This window comes from Periplaneta americana, chromosome 7, assembly GCF_040183065.1.
Source record: "Periplaneta americana isolate PAMFEO1 chromosome 7, P.americana_PAMFEO1_priV1, whole genome shotgun sequence".
Lineage (NCBI taxonomy): Eukaryota > Metazoa > Arthropoda > Insecta > Blattodea > Blattidae > Periplaneta > Periplaneta americana.
In genome coordinates, this window is record NC_091123.1 from 149,550,101 (window position 1) to 149,564,331 (window position 14,231).

General features: G+C 34.1%; 1 protein-coding gene across 1 annotated transcript in view; it reads left to right on the top strand.

Annotated features, from left to right (window-relative positions):
* Positions 1-14,231, top strand: part of LOC138703580 (carbonic anhydrase 2-like) — a 160,119-nt gene that overhangs the window by 103,068 nt on the left and 42,820 nt on the right. The gene's annotated exons all lie outside the window — the stretch shown is intronic.

Sequence of the window (14,231 nt, forward strand, 5' to 3'; positions counted from 1 at the left end):
CTTAGTTCGTTCTGTCGGTAAAACAACGGGTGGAGGCGAATTTTCATTAGGCTTCACTTAGATTGAATGAATGAATGAATGAATGAATGAATGAATGAATGAATGAATGAATGAATGAATGAAGCCACTGTGTCCCATGAAGGGCTAGGGCCTCCTACAGGAGGGGAAGCTCGGTTGGTGTGGTTCACATGATGAGCTATTTCACGTAGAATAGAATAGAACGTTTTATTTTCGCTGGCCATAAGGCCTTCTCTTCCACTCAACCACTTAGTCTTCCATAAAATTCAGTAGTGTCAAAAGAATGGGAGTTCTACGTCCCAGCCTCGTGGTATGTGAACATATTACATATTTATGCAATGGATTACGTAAAACAATTTATATCTTTGCTACACTTCGATCATATTTACCAGTTAACATTTTACGTCTCATTTATTTAGCTTTATTTCAATCCATTCTCCAGTATGGAATTTTAGGATGGGGAAATGCTTGTAATAATTCTAATCCCACTCCACTAATACTTATTCAGAAAAGAATAATTAAAATATGCCTTAATAAACCAATTGATTACTCATCCGAGCTTTTGTTCACTGATTTTAATGTTTTGAAAATTAAACAAATTTATTATATTCCTTATTAAACTTCATACATAAAAATCGGAATAAATTCAAATTGTATCATCATAAATATGGAACTAAAAGATCCGATTTTATACGACTAGAGGAACCAAAGTGTTTCACAAGCACAGCTCTTAGCCATGTTCCCTGCTTTGGTCGAAGGTTATATAATAAAATAATTTTAAAATACCCAAATTTGGAAAATGTTAGTATCAGAAATTTCAAAAACAGCGTTAGGAAATTAATTTTTAAATAATATACATTGATTTAATATGTATTTGTATGAGTTAAATTGTTAAAATTGAAATTGTATTTTTTAAAGTTAATTTATTCCTATAATATTTTTTTTTCCTTGCCCCATTTTGTATCAAATAATTACCCTTGTTTGTGTTAAGTATGTGTTTAGATTATTCCCTGAGCAAGATTTTTACTCCTTCAGGGAAGAATTAAGATTGCATTTTTGTACTTTTTTTTCTAACAATAAACAATAACAATATTTATGTATGAACTATGAGTCCCATTTAGAAGTTATCTATTGTCCGTCCCGGGAATCTGTAGAGTGACTTGGCGCATATGGGGGCTGAATCTATCTGTGCCGGAGTGTATTGCGGGCAGCATCAGCTCAAGGCCGCTAAGGGGTAAGATGCTCGTGGTAGAATGTACAGTAGAGTTCAGGTAAAAATGATCCAATCCCTGCAAGCTATTGCTAGCTTCGTTCAACAAACACCTCCCCCCAGAGCGATCATTGGCCCTAGCCCTCCCACATACCAATTTCGCAGAGATCTTGTTTCGTCTTTCTACTCTACAGATGCCTGGGACGGGCCATAGAAGAAGTGTGGGGTTTTCAAAAGAAAGCGGTAACTTAAATTGCTTATATTTTCCACACTGACTTACAAAAGAAATGGGATTCTTTTGCATCACTACCCATTGCCATAACTTCATCGTAGATGTTGTATATGTCCACCATTTTGTTCTTCTACAAGTACTGTCAGTGACACAGTTCATCTGCCCTGAAAGGAATGCGGGGTTGGGGTAGTAGTTTCGCACTAGTAGTGGATGAAGTGGATGGAGGGAAAGTTAGAAATACAATGTAGCATGCATTATAAAAACATTGATTTACCAATTCCGCGCCACGTTAATATAGAGTACACTACACATGAAAGTTATATTGCTACGTCTTAACTTTGAATATATATTTACACCAGCAATTCTATTAAGCAAACGTTCACCTTCGTATTCAAAGTACAAATGAAGAGAGAGAAATGTTTTTTTGGAGAAAATAGAAAGGGGATTAAGCAGAGGGTATTCACACCAAAAGTACCGTTAGCCAGCCGCTTGCTCCAAAGTTAGCCTCACACCCCTCTAAACTACACCCCTAACTTCCCCAAGGTTCAGGGCAGATGACCTGTGTCATCGACAGTAACAGTCTCTCTTAAATGCTGTATACAGCAGTTCTAGGTTTTTTTTTTTTTTAGTAGAAACCATTTTTAATTTGCAATTTTGTTAATCTTGTAACTTGTTAATAGTATTCCATTTCGTTCCGCCATTTTTTATAAAGGAAATGTGTTAGATTTTGAGGATTTTTTTTTTTCTAAATTTTATAACATCTTATGAACTTCTGAGTCCGGTGTACCATTCACAGGGACATTCGGCAAACAAACAGGACGATACTTTACGTTCGGAAATCAAAACATGTTGGTTCCAAAACAAAAAAAAGAAAACAAAATGATATTCCGTATTTGTAACACTTCCCCTACACAAAAATGCTATAGGAAGAAGACTTTCAAAGTTCTGTAGATTATTTATTATATACGTCTTATCAATGACGTAGTAACTTTGCTATTGCATGAGTATATCGTAAGAATGGAAGACAACAGATTACTAAAAGTTGTTTTAACTTAGTATTTAGTATTTCTTTATTTAACCTGGTAGAGATAAGGCCGTCAGGCCTTCTCTGCCCCTCTACCAGGAGATTCCAACTATAATCTATACTAATAATAAATCTGTAGCCAAAATTTTTCTGGTAATTTTCGATTTTCCAAAAATAATTGGTCCTAACATATATAATTAACCACCCTGAAACCGAAAATCGCATTTTTGAAACTTTTGTTTGTATGTCTGTCTGTATGTTTGTTACCTTTTCACGCGATAATGGCCTAACCGATTTATATGAAAATTGGAATATAAATTAAGTTCGTTGTAACTTAGATTTTAGGCTATATGGCATTCAAAATACTTTATTTAAGAGGGGGGTTATAAGGGGGCCTGAATTAAATAAATCGAAGTATCTCGCTTATTATTAATTTTTGTGAAAAATGTTACATAACAAAAGTTTCTTTAAAAATGATTTACGATAAGTTTTATTCTTTACAAAATTTTGATAGGACTGATATTTAATGAGATAAATGAGTTTTAAAATTAAAATAACGCCATCTAAGACAGTGCAATGAATTAAGAACAAATGACCTCGTCTATAAGGGGCCTTAGACAACAACAATCGAAACAGGGGCCTTGGACATCAACAATCGAAAGCTATTAAACATAGCCTACAGAGAATGTTTCTGTGTTTGTATGAAGTAATATCAGAAGCTAAATTAACCGATTTGTATAATTATTATTTCACCATTGGAAAGTGTAGTTTCTCTAGATGGACATAATGCTATAATGTTATTACAGTAACGTCTGAGTAAATCGAGGACAGGTAAGATTAAAATAGCTTCTTATGCACAGAAAATTTGATAGGCTATTTTGTACATTCGTTTTCTGTATTTCTTAAAATAATATTTATGTACACTCATTTTAATCTCAGAGAATTAACGAACAACGAGAGTGTATTGATTTAGTATGCAGTAATAGTACGTTAGCTTAGCAATCCATTATTTTATAATTCAAATTTTAACTATGCTCAATTGAATCGTGTTAAAATACATAAAATATATTATGCAATAAATGCAATGCAAAAAAAATTGGGTAATGAGCGAAGCAGATTATCTTGCGCTGTTGTAAAAGTTGTTCCCTGGATCAAATGTCCTATTTTAATTATGTAATTACTTTATATTTATTTCTAACAGGTGCAGCGGAGAGCACGGGTACGGCTAGTATGAACAATAAAATTACAATTAGTATTAAATTTATAATTACAATTACAAATAACATTACAATTAGTATTAAATTTACAATTACAATTACAATAAAATCAAAGTCAAAAATCAAATAACTTACAAACCCGGATGAAAAATTTTATTGTGCTCTTCTTTTAAGCGCCGTTTGCTTTAACATTTTCTTTTCGTTTGTGGCTAACACTATAATATATTACTAGGCCTACTTAAATTCTTAATATTGAAATTGTAATGAAACCATATCAAAAGTTATTGAGATTTGAACGCATATTCAGAACAGAATTTTACTCACAATGACTTCAAATAGCTCATAATATGCCGTGAAACGCTCTGCATATAGACAAATTGCAGGACGACGTGCGCTAAAGGTATTGAAGGAACACTGGAATCATAATATTCACATGTTTTGTATCATAGTGGTGACGTTCAGATTACAGCGAAACGTATTAAAACGTCTGAAAGAAAATCTGGACACCCTGTGGTAGGCATTTTTATTAATTCGTTTTAATAATGTCTATTTATATTCTTTCACACAGAAACATATCAGAAATAACCATCGCAAATACTGGTACATTGAATAACCTGTATAAATTAATTGGTACCATTTCCATGCCAAAATTATACTCACTGTAACATATAGGCTACCATCATTTCCCTATACTTACAGGAAGTAACATTATGGCCGTGTGCACCATTCTCGATCATCTAGCCCGTTTATCAGCAATCACGGAAACATGGTTAATTCTTGACAATGACCAAGTTACAGATGCGGTGCACCGACATTTTCCCTCGATCAACTCAGTACCGTCAGCTGACGGTACGCTCACTTGAGAAGAATCATCTGAGCGCTAGGTTACCGCGTATAAAACAGCGAACGAACGCACTCTGTCAATTATCGCTTCGTTTTTGTTTGTCGGACTGCTTTCAAACATCCTCGCAGTTTTCAAATAACAAGTTTCAATAATCATGGAAGAAAAAAAGAAAAGAGCACCGAACTTCTCACAGTTCGAAGTGGGAATTCCTTTAGAACTCGTCAGCAATTATGCATCCATATTACAGAATAAAAGTACTGACGGAAGTTCTCTAAGAGAAAAGCAGGCTACCTGGTTGGATTTAACCTCACAATTCACACGAGTTATACGTGTTTACATAATTCCACATAATTTGTAACGTAATTTATACAGTGGTTATTTCATATTATTGATAATAATTGGGAAAAATTCAGTATACGGATACCTCACTGACAATTATCTTGAAATAGGATACTAAAAAGAGCAGATTTGTGTTTGTCGAATGCTCATCATCTTGCTTACGAAAAAGACACATTTCAGTGCCAATAATTTATTTGGGAAAATTTCAGTATACGGATACCTCGCTAACAATTATTCTTAAAAAAAAAAAAGCAATTCGTCTGTGTATGTCGAATACGCACCATCATGCATACGAAAAGGAAGTTTTTAGTGCCAATTTATTTTGTGTGCACAAGGTTGGAATTTTGGAGTAAGTGGGAAAGGAAAGTATCCTTGTTCTGAAATTTATCCATTTATTTTGTGTTCACAAGGTTGGAATTTTAGAGTAAGAGGGAAAGGAAGGTACCGTGTAATTTCTCTTAATTCAATCGTAAATAGCATAACTGTCCAAAACGTCATGTAGGTCTTAATAGTTTCAAACGGTAAATCTATAGCTAATAAGTGATAATCTCGCATTCTACAAAATGGTCATTTAGTTTTGCTATATTATTACCGGCATAGAATAACTGCTTTATTATTATGCTAACAAAATTGGACAATTAGGCCTAAATAATATTTTGTCCTCAAGTAAAGTCCCGATCTTCCAAAGCAGAAACATATATAAAACATTAGCCTATTTTGATAAAAAAAAGAACATTTTTATTATTCATCTACAAACTTACTCTTTCTACAATAATACCAATTCTGTTATTTCCGCAATGATTTGCGTGTTCTAGATACATCATTTCATCTTCAATTCCAACAAGTACGTCAAATCGTGCCGCCATTTTGGTTTTCTCGACTTGACCATGTTCAATTCAAGATAATCGGTCCCACACCCGTGATCAAATTTGATTATCATCAACTGGCTTGTTTAACTTTGATCAAGATTGATACTCCGCAAATTGGCGTTGAAGATGGTCAAGTGCCGACTTAACCATGGTCAAATTTTAATCGAGAATGGTGCACACGGGCATAACTCTATCTACAGCACGAAATCTGTAAGAAACTGCCAAAGAAATTATTAAATGAGACTATTACACTTTTACTACTTCATACTACTTTTGACCAATAAAACGGTAAGAAAGGACGTCTTTCAACCAATCATGGCTGCTTATAGCACAATTTTATCGCTTCCCTAGCATTTGTTTAATTTTATCGTTTCCCTAGCATTTGTTTGTTTTTATCACTACCCTAGTATTTGTTTCTTTGTTTGCCAACATTTGAAACTGCAAATTTTTTACGGTAGGTACTATAAAACATTCTTTGCGATCGTCATTTGTTTACAGCATAGACAGTCAACTGAAAATGGCGGTTCCGTTCAAACGTTTTGGTGAAGCTAACATAGTGAAATAGAATTTCAGTAAGTCAGTTAATATTTTATTGTAATAAAGTACTTTATTTCTTCTAATCTTTATATACTTTCTTCTAATCGTGTAATAGTCAATTAAATCCCACTCGAGTTTTGATTTTCTCTTGATAAACCAAAATCTCTAGTGAGATTACTGTTGATAAAACTAGCATATTCGTTAGCTAAATAGAAGACGAGGCAATTTCTTCATTTGTATCTTGCAGCATAAACTGGATATAAATTGCAGTTCGTAAGGATCTGTCATTAAACAACTCTTACAACTTCGCTTCTACTATTAGTGAAAGGTTGTGCTATAGGGAACAATGATGTCCATTCATAAACATGCGACGTCACTCTCAGATTCTGCACATGTTTTTCTTGTAGTCTCTTATACCATAACAAATAAAATAAATGTGATATGTTCTAAACGGCGAACTTACACAAAGAAATAGATGGATAGATTAGAAATCAAAACTAATAAGATTTTAGTTACTGCTTGGTAACGTTAGTTACGTGACTGAAGATTTTTACCGGTAATCAATTAGCGTAGGAATTCGAAATTACCGCAAGTGTTTTACGGTATCGTGACTCCAAAATTGGCCAATAAGAATTAAGGATATGTAAATACTGTTATAAGGTGTCTGCATTTTCTCAGAAAATGTATAATTGACTTAAAGTAGCCTCTTGGCAGAATTTTGCGGTGAAAGTGTTTAAAGGCCCTACCATTATGGTGTCACTTCTAGAACGAATAGACCTATAGGCCTATTATGTACTTAGACATCGCAATTTTTTGTTACACCACGGATACCAGCACCAGTGCGGAGAAAGACGAATTCTAAGTCAATAACAGGGTTGGGCGTATCCCAGAACAAAACTTGTGAACGTACATACTAGATGGTGCTAGTTATATTTTAATATAGATATAGGCTATATTAAAATAAGGTGCTTAGGAAAATATTTGGAGCTAAGAGGAATGAAGCTACAGGAGAATGGAGAAAGTTACACAACACAGAACTGCACGCATTGTATTCTTCACCTGACATAATTAGGAACATTAAATCCAGGCGTTTGAGATGGGCAGGGCATGTAGCATGTATGAACGAATCCAGAAATGCATATAGAGTGTTAGTTGGGAGGCCGGAGGGAAAAAACCTTTGGGGAGGCCGAGACGTAGATGGGAGGATAATATTAAAATGGATTTGAGGGAGGTAGGATATGATTGTAGAGACTGGATTAATCTTGCTGAGGATAGGGACCGATGGCGGGCTTACGTGAGGGCGGCAATTAATCTCCGGGTTCCTTAAAAGCCGTAAGTAAGTACATAATAAAATATGATAACTGGCACTATATATATATATATATATATATATATATATATATATATTAGGCGAAAGAATGGAATGGGCTCTTTATCTTCACGCCTTTTTTCAACAAAAAAGTAAATTAATAATAAATTTCTCAATAATTTCTACAATGAAAATTTAAACAAATAATAATTTCTCTATACTTTATATAATTAAGAAGGAAATTAATAATTTTTACACACTTTGTAAAATGAAAAGGTAAATCAATAATTTATCTATTGGCATACTTATTAAATCAATAATTTCTCTATATTTTTTGTTCAATGAAAAAGTAAATCAATAATTTCTCTATACTTTGTACAACGGAAAAGTAAACCAATAATTTATCTATTGGCATACTTATTAAATCAATAATTTCTCTATATTTTTTGTTCAATGAAAAAGTAAATCAATAATTTCTCTATATTTTTTGTTCAATGAAAAAGTAAATCAATAATTTCTCTATACTTTGTACAATGAAAAATTAAATTGATAATTTTTATACACTTTTTACAATGAAAAAGTAAATCAATACATTTCTCAATAATTTCCACAATGAAAATATAAACAAATAATTTCTCTACACTTTGTACAATGAAGAAGTCAATTAATAATCTTTACACACTTTGTAAAATGAAAAAGTAAATCAATAATTCTCTATGCTTTGTACAACGAAAAAGTAAATCAATAATTTATTTATAGTTTGTACAATGGAAAAGTAAATCAATACTTCTCTATACTTTGTACAATGGAAAACGAAATCTATAACGTCTGTATACTTTGCACAATGCAAAGGAAATAAATATTTTCTCTATACTTTGCAGAATGCAAAGGAAATCAATAATTTCTCTATACTTTGTACGCTAGAAAATCAAATAAAGATATAAATTCTTTATATTTTGTACACTGAAGAAGTAAATCAATATTCTGTCTACACTCCGAGCAATGACAAAGTAAATCAATATTTTATCTATAATCAGGTACTGAAAAAATAAATTAATACTTCATATAACTCATAACAAAAATAACAATAATGTATTTTTTTCATTATCAATAATGGAAAAAAACAACCTTCTATGCACTTCGCTTAGTACGAAATTAAACAGGCTTAAATATTTCTTCTATACGTTGAATGAGAAAGTATTCTTCATACTTATCAGAATAATTTATTTCTGTAGTCCCCAGAATGAAAAAATTAATAAAAGCTTTCTGTATACCGTATTTCTCATTAAGTATTCAGCACATTTCCGCTGTTTATTAGTAACGTTATAGACCTATTGTGTTTTCCTTGGACCAAAAATATAATACGACATTGTTATGAAATAGCAGGAGTGAGTGTTTTTGTTAAATATTTAGAAATAGAATATGGCGTTGCTACGAGTGGCGGTGATTTGCTGAACATTCACCTAGTTCTCAAAATGAGATAGTAAATTCATACTTTATCTGTAGTCTACGTCTCATATAGAGAAAACAAATCAATATTTTATTCATATTCTAGTTATTGAGAAATGAAATTAATACTTTATTATATCTCTAAGAAAGTAGGCCTAAATAGCACTTTTCCAATACAACACATAGTGAGAAAATAAATCAATTATTTCTCTGTACTTCGCTTAATAAGAAAGTAGTTAAATGTTCTTTATTTACTTCGAAAGATACCCTAGAGCAGATCAATATTTTCTCTCTACTTTGCATTGAGAGAAAATGAAGCTATAGGCCTACTTTCTGCATATTTCGGTTAACGAAAAAATAAGAAATAATGACAGGATGATGGTGCATCTGTGACTTGATGAGCCATCCATCTTTTCTACTCGCAATCCAGGTCAAGATGCGTTTGAAGACCAGTCAGTGACTATGAAAATATTTAATGAACGCCATCTGCTACTTTACAACTTCACTGACTCCCTTGATTGTTATAGGCCTTGAAGGCGAAATCTCCGTAAACCTGACCTAGACCATGACGCTTCGAGGTCGGCCATCATCAAGTGACCTCAAGCTATCACTTCTTTAATCAAGTCTACCTTCACGAGATATTTGCCGGAAGTGCACTGCCAATATGCTATTTACTCTACAAATTAAATTTACAATGAATGTATAAAAACAAGAGAAACTTATTGTATAGCAACGGTACAAAAACAGTTGAATTACGTGTCACTCAATTTCGGTGAAAGTATTTTGTTTAACGGTATATATTGAGTGAGTGAGTGAGTGAGTGAGTGAGTGAGTGAGTGAGTGAGTGAGTGAGTGAGTGAGTGAGTGAGTGAGTGAGTGAGCTACACAACTTCGTATGCAGAATGTCAGATATTATTTTGAAGCTGCGATTGGATATCGGTTCGAATCCCGCTTGGGCTGAATAACTGGTTGAAATACTGTTAGATGTCTTCCCAAGCGTTAAAGCGAATGATAGGTCAACGTGTAGCAAATCCTCGGCCTCATCTCGTCATATATCATCTCGCTTTCATCAATTCTATCGACGCTAAATAACCTAGTAGTTGATAAAGCGTCGTTATATATTAAAATAAAATGAAAAAGAAGTTTCGAATTGGAGGTATAGTTCTAGAGTTATCCTTAGGGAAATTTTGAGTTTGTCAAGTTTTTGTCCTATTTCCGTAGTTTCGCATATACGGTTAACAATACTCGTACCTACACTAGTTGCTTTGTAAAACTATAACAAATATGCCTCCAGACGCGCAGCATCTGCTACTGAATTAGCCATGGAGAAGAAAGTCAATAAATATGCTCATCTTTTAGACAATTATATCTTTGTCCCATTTGCTGTGGAGACCTTCGGTCCTTGGAGTCATGACGGTAAAATTTTGGTATCTCAAATCGGCCAAATTTTGATCTCCATTACTGGTGATCGCCGTTGCACTACTTATTTGCGTCAATACTTTAGTATTGCTATTCAGCGCGGAAATTCAATGAGCGTTTTGGGTACTCTTCCAGAGTCCAGCCCTTTGGACGAACTTTTTCTCCTGTAAAATGTATTATCTCTATGTAAATGCTTATATTTAGTTTTTATAACAAATTAATTTCAGAGGTCCTTAATATTTAGCTGTATTTAATCCTCTAGCATGATTTTTTTGGGGGAGGGGGGGATGCCCAAGACATAATTTGAGTAGTAATTATGACTTCATATTATAAAGGAAAAAATATATATACAAAAGTCGTTAGTGATGATTTCGGCTAAATCACTATTATATGTTTTTGATTTCAAGAATGAAACCATCAGTATTTCAGTAATATTGCTGTAGTTAATAAGTATCACGTCCAGTTGAATTAAGTCGCAAATATCGAATGTGAACAAAATCCGTTCAGTAGTTAAGGACAAAACACTGCATAAATATAGACAGACATGCCCTAAACCAGCGGTATTCAGTCTATGGTACGCGTACCTTTGGGTATGTGAGGCTATCTCAATAGTACGCATCCCACTGACTACGTATGTAAAAATTCTGACATATTATTTTATTATATTGTTATTTGTTGATAATTATTTCAGTTTACATATTTTATTTTGCAATATAAATTCCTGTTTCTCCTTGTTTCAATAATATTTTACATAATTCATGACATTATTATTATTATTATTATTATTATTATTATTATTATTATTATTATTATTATTATTATTATTATTGCGTCAATTACTAGGCCTACTTATGTATAATAATAATTTTATAGGCCCTAGATTTTGTTTACTTATACTTATATTTATTTGATTGGCAGCAACTTATATGCACTTTATTTGGCTTTAATAACAACTCCAGAAGAAATTTCGGTTTCAACAGATCCCACCATCATTTCCAACATAACAGAACATTAATTGTTTATTAAATTCAGAGACTGGTAACCTAACAACAAAGAAATAATTAGCACAGTCTACTGCATACAGTCACGAAGCTTGAGGTGATTTTTTGCATTTCTCGCGATACAATGCTCCAAGCGGTTAGCAACTGAGAGTACTAGGAACAATAGACTGTGCGATAGAAGCGATCCTAGTGGCTAGCAACTAAAGTTCAACTGTCATTGGATGCATATTCCCTACGTATTGAGCTTCGTGACTATGCACTAGGTTGTGATAATAGCATCATGCATGGCCACCCTCAACCAATAATTTTTATTCTACGTATTCTTTTTTTTTAGTACACACAGCCCCTAGATACTAAAATAAAACACGCTAAACAAGACATATAAACACAAAGCGAATTTCTAACTTAAAAACTCTTATAAAAATTTTATTATTCAATTGAATCGCACTTTTTAGAAAGGAACTAAGTCAAAATTTGCGATTTTTATTTTAACTGATGAAATGATTAATACTTTCAATGAGCACTAATTGGCGGAGAAAAACACTTAGTCAAACCTCTCCCTGAATCTTTAACATCAAGTTGATATTTATATACGGTGCTGGTAAATTGGTATTTATTCATAAAATAAGTTTCTTTTGCTCTTCAGAAAAGTAGCATATTTTGACTTACTTCCGTTCTAAAAAGTGCGATTCAATTATGGATTAGTGCGCCAGAAAATAATGTAGGTTTGAATCTTTGGCGAAATTTCATGTTTAAACCTCGGGCCATTTGCACCCTCGGGCCCTTGATACAGATACATAAATTACTATATTTTGCACACAACATCAATCATAGTCTTTTGTTATTTCTTATTAATTGCAATGCAGTTTGGGTTACGGAAGTGAAAAAAAAAAATTTGGGGGGGTACGCTAGCAAAAAAGATTGAAACAAAAGCCCTAAACAACATTTTTGAGTATCAAGTATGCTGAAATGTATTATTTCCGCTGAAAACTTTTGTAACATCACAATACTTCCAAAAAGAAAGAAACGAAATAAAGAAATGAGAGTAAAATATGAAGGAAGGACCAATGAAAGCAGAGGGGAGAAAGAATAAAACATGAAATATGATAATATTTGCTTCCCCTATACCAGAAAAGCTGGTTCGAGTCCTCATGGGGGAAGAAATTTTCTCATGAAATTTCGGCCAGTGTATGGGACCGGTGCCCACCCAGCATCGTGGTGCACTTGGGGAGCTACGATAGGTATACTTTATTTTTTTTCATGGAGTGCAGTTTCATAGAAAGGACTTTGCCGACAGACCTTCTACTGCCCCCTACTAATTGATTGTCATAAATAAATGTCTTCCTTCCTGTGACGGAAATCTTGTCTTCTTTTGTTAGTAACCAATCACAACCCTCGTTCAGAAGAATTGACAGGTGCCCGTCAAATCCACGTGGAGGCAGAGTTGCCGCATCCTTTCCGAATTTCAAGAATCCCGTCAGTTTCACTGCATAATTTCGAAGGTCACCAGGATTGTGGCAACTGCGCAATGTAGGAACGAGGGGACAGGATGGAATTGTCAGAATTGTTTGTGTAGGAAGTGATAAATCTGTAAGTGGGTGTTCAAAGGAGCCACCGAACTGCACTCCTTGAAATAAAATAAGGTATAGCGGAATCCGGTTGCGAATACCAGCTATAACGGCTGGGGGATCATCGTGCTAACCACACGATACCTCCATTCTGGTTGGATGATCGTCCATCTCTGCATCGACATGTGGGCGTGAGGCCAGCAGCCGGCTGGTCGATCTAGGCCCTTTACGGGCTGTAGCGCCACGGATTATTATTTTACCACAAAAACGGCTTCATGCGTTCCGGATTTCATTTCCTGTGCTATTAAGCGGCTGAAAATGTCTGCCGATTTGCAAAAGACTGCATGTGAGCCACAGGTTGACGAAAGAGGACAATGTCCGCGAGGGTGGCGACCACCTGTCTGTTGCAAGCGCGCTCGGGATGTGGGTCAGTGTCATTATTAAGGCTGCTGCTGCACAAACTGGTTTGCTTCACTTTCATCTGTCCGTCGTGACTTCTCGAGGCATAGTTACCATGGCAACTCTGATCAAATTCTACAGCTTAAGAAACTCCGAAGCTATATTATGTTATTCAGTAGCTTTAACATACTTAACAGATATTTATACCTTTACTAAACTGATAGATCCTATCAAGACTTTCAATTCTGACCTGATATTGTAGAGGACTTGACGAATTAACAAAAATAAAAGAAAGTCTCATTTCTTTCCAGACAATAAATTGTTCTTCACGTTTTAGCATCGACGAAAAAAATTGGGAGCGTTCGTGGATTTATTTCCGGTAGGAAGTTGGCCGTCAGTAGAAAATATGATGCAATCATCATCTTTCTTGATAAAACACGTAAGTAAAATGGAATTATACTTAAAGAATAAAAGTAACTCGAAAACGACATGCCTTTGCTCTATCCTTATAATTTGGGTCCCGGGTTTGGTTACTTCGAGTAGGTACAAGTTAGGTGTGCAATTGTGCATGGATCATAGGCCAACTAGGTTCTCTAGGAACGGAGAGCTCTGACACGTTTCCCCGCTCCGTTTCTTGTGTTTACATCCGCTTCTGTGGTTTTTTATATGAAAAATTACTTTTAATTTTCGAATGAATTATTTATATATCCTTTTTTTCAAAATTAAAAATGGTGATAGTTCACTGTGCAGTGATAAAGCGTTTCCCTCATAACTCAAAAACTATCAAATATTCTGT